This window comes from Macrosteles quadrilineatus, unplaced genomic scaffold (assembly GCF_028750875.1).
Source record: "Macrosteles quadrilineatus isolate MER2022 unplaced genomic scaffold, UCM_ALF_1.0 Scaffold_3__2_contigs__length_128488019, whole genome shotgun sequence".
Taxonomy (NCBI): domain Eukaryota; kingdom Metazoa; phylum Arthropoda; class Insecta; order Hemiptera; family Cicadellidae; genus Macrosteles; species Macrosteles quadrilineatus.
Window position 1 is genome coordinate 123225649 of NW_026542596.1, and position 6000 is coordinate 123231648.

Consider the following 6000-nt stretch of genomic DNA (forward strand, 5'->3'; position numbering starts at 1 on the left):
GATACAGGAGAGGACAGCTGGCGACCACGGACCAGCTGACGGTCAACATCTGATTAGCAATCTTCGTACTTTAGTAAACCGACCTAGATCTAAACCTCTACTTAGGACAAGTTATGATGACTAAGGGGACACATGCCATAATTTCTAGCAAATAAAAGTGCTAAAAGTAAATACTTGTATGATTGAGAATATTGTAGTAAAGTTCCATTTATAAGAGCAAATCGTATGAGAAAAACACGATTTAAAAAATCTCTTTAGGAAATCGAAAAGAAAATTTCAGAATAAAAATTAATACTCATTTAAGCTATAAGCTATCAATCAAATAAAAAAATATTACTTTAGAAAATATTCTGAAACACGTTTTTATACTTCTTTGTCAACAACACCAAACTGGTCTACAAACGTGGAACAAATCAAAATCATATCACATTATAAAAACATTATTCACTTTCGAAAGGCCCGGCCACTAGTTTTTCTCCGTCAGCCCCAATCAAAGAATTCCTGTCATCCGATTGATCAAAAGAGAGGAATAATGAAACATTAAAACCCCCCGAAAGGGAATTCTTTTTGCCTAATTCCCTTTCGGCCCGCGCCTCTGTTGACATTTTTCGTCAGCTAATAGGTTCTTAATTTGGCAGCCACATTAGGGCTGGTCAAGATAAGAGGGTTGACAGGGCTAACCCGCTCCAGTCTCATTAGAGGTTTATTAGCCCTTCCGCTTGGGTGGGCTATATAGAACATAGTCTGAAGAATCCACATGTCTCAGTGATGGAATACCTAAGGGTTCTGAAATTTGTCCTCACGTGTTCCTTCCAGACTCGAATACTAATTGTATGGTAAAGAGGTGAATTTGAAATACCTCGGAATTCGAATGTGGTAAAATGAGTTCTGACTCTTGGATAATGTTTTTGTGTGTCAGATTAAAATGAAATATCCTTTTCCCTACGTATTTCAAAATATAAGTTCGATCTTGTTTTCCTAAACTACTGGATATACAGTACTAGTTAAAACTGGCATGGAGTACAAAATAAAAGAAATACATATAATAGAGTTCAGCCAAAACTAAGCTAAAACTGCATTATGCCTTACATAACAATGTTGGTTCAAAACATAACAGGCTGAAGACTAATTTGTTTTGTGTTTTTGGCTCGTTCTACTGGTAGCTTTGGTATTGAATGATGCCCTATATTACAGATTTTTCAAATTAAAAGTTCTATTCTTTCCCTTCGTTAATCCACGTTATATAATGACCCCTGGGGTGGATCTATTACATTTCCATCCATTGCTTCTCAATGCGCCCCACCCGCGGCGACGGCGGCGGCTCCAGCCAGAACACTCCGCAAACACTGCGTCAACCCAAGGAAAACATCGCGGCTTTCCGCACAAACCCGGACAATGGAGTCTTTCAAGGTACAAATTTTAAACAAACGTTCGAAAACCACCACTATGGCCAGATTAAAGCGAGCCGCCCTCTCCGTGGTGGATGAAAAGTAAACAAACACGCCGAAACGTCGAACTGCGTCTTCCGGCCCAGTAGACCGACCTAATTAACCCCGGGGGACGTCCCCTATCATCCCCTGTGTCTTAGCGCCGCACCGCCGAAGATGAAACCCGACCCAGTTCTCACTCTTGTTTCAAGATAACCTAATAGATATCAAAAAGGGTTGTGGGATAACGATCCATCCCAAGGTGGAATTTCATTTCTACCTTTGAAGTAGAACAGAAGCATTCAGTGAGGGCTCAGATTTACCAATATGTTACGCAAAATGGCCACTATTCTCGGATATTGTGGGTAAGAAATTTCGGTTATTTTCAACAAGAAGGCCGCCATTATAATCTATCCTATGCAAATGAAGGTGATAAGTAAATGAGAAGTAGTATATGTATGAAACGTTGTATACTTACATTTCGTAAGGGTACGAACCTAAATTAAAATTCATCCCTTCCCATCAATCATAGAGTTCGTCCCTTCCTAGCCTGGCCTGAACCTTACTTACACCACCTTCAATTGAATGGGGCAATTTTTCAATGGTGGCGGCCTTCTTTTAAAGACCCTTAACTTTCCTTAGGAAATCCAACTAAAGCCCCCTAAGTAGTATAGGCCTAGTATGTAATGTATAAGCAGGCCTCCACTTACATACTCGAGAAAGCTGAGTCTCTAGAAAGGCTTGTTCAAAACAAAAGACCGCCATGACCCGAGACCAACGAGGGGTACTTGCTCTTCGCCCACCAGAACCCACAACCATTACTCCAACGACGTTGTGACCGAGTAAAGAGTTCACCTGAGGTCGGTCGGCGCACGTAACAGAACGAAACGTCACAGCTCAATAGCGCCACCTGTCTGTCACTACCAGGGACTAAACATCGGGAATGCCAATGTCATCCATGGCCAGAATCGTCCTGTAAATAGTAGAGCTCTAACAAAATTAATTACTCTGAGATTTTATTTCTAGCAAGGGTCAGCAGGAATTAAGATTTTTTGGTTTGGCTTGATATTCTATGTGAATACCTATTCCAGTACCAAATATGTCTAAAGAAAGATTTTCATGTAGAAATCTTGACAAATGACCAAAACTGTCTACGCTTCACCACTGCTTGATCCAAACAAGTTTAAAAAGTTTAAATTTGAACTTTTTCAACTAATGTTTTCAAGAAACAGTCATTAAACTCAATACAAGGACATTCGATTGGCTTTTACACTTCCTATTACTCATATGCCTATTATGATGTATCAAAATGTGGAGATCCTAAATCATCTTTCCTTAATCGCCAAATGTCTTCAAACATCGTGTTATCCAACACAAAGAGCTTAAGAAGTACCACTGTGACAGTTTTCATCTACATTGATACATTTTGGCTTTCACGAGTAGTTTGATGTGATTAGGTATTGATTGATTGATTGATTGATTGATTAGTGAGTGAAAATTTGATACGTATCATTTTATTAATACAGTAGTTTATACCACTCTCTGTGTATGATGTTTCACTAACTCTATTAATTAAAACATATTTCCCAAGTTCTCTTCGGAAAAAAACTCAAAATAATGAACTGTATTCTACTAGTTAATGAATTGCCATCTCTCGATTTGAGTCTTTTCTCCTCTTCTATGCGGTGCACTATTGTTCTTCTAGCCTGGTGATCCTAGCACCATCACACAACTGCGCCAGAGTCCAGAACGGTAGCTAGAGGAAGTGGCAGGTGAAGTTTATATTTCAAGTTAACCTCAGTAACCGATCGTAATAGACTGTAAGCCCAGTAACCAGAGAGTGCGGTTAGCCTAGGTCAGGCGCGAGGTGCGAGGCTACTGAAAGGGTGATGTGATGATTGGTCTCATTCCGTCACTCAATACTCTACGTCGTCTGTGGTTCATCTGGCGCCGGTCTCCACGCACCGCTGGCCGCTAGGATTGGGTTTGAATTATTTCTTTGATCCAACACGAGCCCAGATACGGTATTCATTACTATAAATAGATCGTTCAGTCATGTGACTGTAAGTGTATGCTCTGCTAGGTGATTGATAACCATGCAGGTACCTGTGCCGTTGGGACGTTGAGGTTGGCAATTGGGGTGAATTTATTGGTGGAATTGTAAATTATCTATAAGATGATAAAAGATAAGATCGATAAGATGCCTAGAACAAAAGTAGATGTCTGTTGATTTGTTGTTCTTTGCTGTTTAGGTGTTTGGATACCTTAGAGTAGACTATATCTCAGTCTGTGACATGTGTTCGCTGTAATTAGTGGGAGTTACTCTAGTTGATACTTTTACAACCTCCCAGACATATAACTATTACAGGAAAAATACCTGAGTATTGAAATCTGTTTCAAGTGTGCATCAATCGAAAATTTGTTAATTGTTTCAATGAAGTAAACCGTGGTCAATGGGAGTGTACTGTATAAATGACCCACTGAAAAATCCGTTTTAGTACACCTTTTACAAAAGTGGTTTTATTCCACTTTGCGGATATCTAAAATTATTTTATGACAATATTTTTACGAAAACTATGTATTTTTATTTAAATAAACACTACACAAGTAAGATTAAAGGAGACGATTTCTTACTGCTGTAATACATTACGGAGTTTGTTTGACCTGGAAGCATATTTTCAAATTCCTCGCACTCTTACACTTATTAAAATTTTTTGGGCCCTGGAATACCTATTGAATACTTAAAAAAATATGTTTATGTTTGACAGTATGTTAGTAATACTTTATTTCACGAAAGAAACAAGTTGACGTGCTGATCTAAAAATATTCTACCTTGAGTTTATTCAAAAATTAAGACCACAATCCAAGTTTGGCGCTTCAGTCCCACGGTCCCAAGTCGCACTGCGGTCATACGAGCAGTTAGTGTGGACACGAGCACTTTATGAGCAATAACCGCTGCGGTAACAAGCAGAAAATCGTCCGCGATCCGCACCGCTTTACTGCCACTATATCATCTGCGGTGTCCGCACTTTCATCCGAACTTCGAACAGCTAAACTGCTTTACTGAGAAATTACATGTGGAGCAAAGTGGATCTGGGTATTAACCAATTAGCTATGAAATATGAGAAATGCAAATGCACCTGATTTATACGCGATCCAATTGGTGGTCGGATGTTTACTCGTAAGGTCTTCATAAAAAAACAAACCGTTATTCAGACTTAATTTTTGGATATTACTCAATTCACCTTTAGATAAGATAAATAATGATAATTTATATCAGAACGAAGTGTTTATAAGGGAAAGCGTTCCTGGCCCTAGTCTAAAAGGAAAATGCCCCTGATGAAATTTACAATAACGTGGTTTAAAAAAATAAAAAGATACGACTTATGCTTTTCGTAATAGATACAAGTTTCAAAGATTGTGTTTGGTAACTTAACTTAATTAAAGCAACACGAATCTCTAAGTGGTGGTACTTTAGAAAATGATATTGTTAAAATTTACCGTAGGGAAATAAAATTTTCAAAAACATGCTTTGACATGTATGTTAGGCTTTTGGAGATTTGATTTCTCTGCTTGTTAGAATATTTAAAAAAATTCTATTCTCTACATTTCGTAATCAAACTATGAATTGCGATGATTTAAACCAATCGGAATACCCACTGATACCTCTATTTATGTTAAACCAAAATTATGACAAGACTGTAAAGCAAGCTTTCTCCATTGCGACTTTATAGGATCATTTTTAACACAAAAACTAAACCACATGTTAGACTTCTGTTTTTACATCATATATCTTAAGCTTTGGTTTGAAAATGCCCTGAACATGTTTTACAATTGGTGGTGTGTATAGTTTAAAACAAAGACCATAATGTTAAAAATCACAATATTTTGTTGACAAATTCAAAAACAAAGGTCATGGAGACTTTAACGATGGAGTTTACAGAAACCGTTAACAATAAACACCAACAATTGATCTTCGGTAGATGGCCGCTTCAATGAATTGACGAAGACAGCGGCCACCGGTAGCATCGAAGCAATAATCTTTGGAATAACCTACAATTCTTTACCAGTTCAACGATGACTCGGTCATTCCAAGAAGACAAAGATTTACAATCTACTTTGACCGTGGAAGCCTTACATCAACATCAGTGATAGTTTGTTACCGGATGGTACTTGTGGAACTACATTCAAAATCGATTGAATGTAGACTTTGAAATTCAAGGCCTTGTCCGCATGGGAATGAAGAGGAGGCGGGGGTGATTGGCGGATTACCAGAAGCCGATGTTCCAGCCTACAAACACTAATCAGACGAAGAATCGATTGTCGGACGCGTGTAACCGCGACGGGTCGTGCCGAGGCCGTGGCCGAGGTGGCGGTGATGGTCCAAGTGTCTTTGTGAGACAACCGCCCTGCCATCCGTCAGCCAAGTAATTGGATCAATGCCCAAGAGTTGCATTTGGATCGTGTTTTTGTAGCTGTTTATTCAAAGCACGCATTACGGATTCTCTAGATCTTTAGAAAACGCAAGGGAGTTTACACGCGGACGTGAAGGAGGGTGTTTAAGAAACAACAA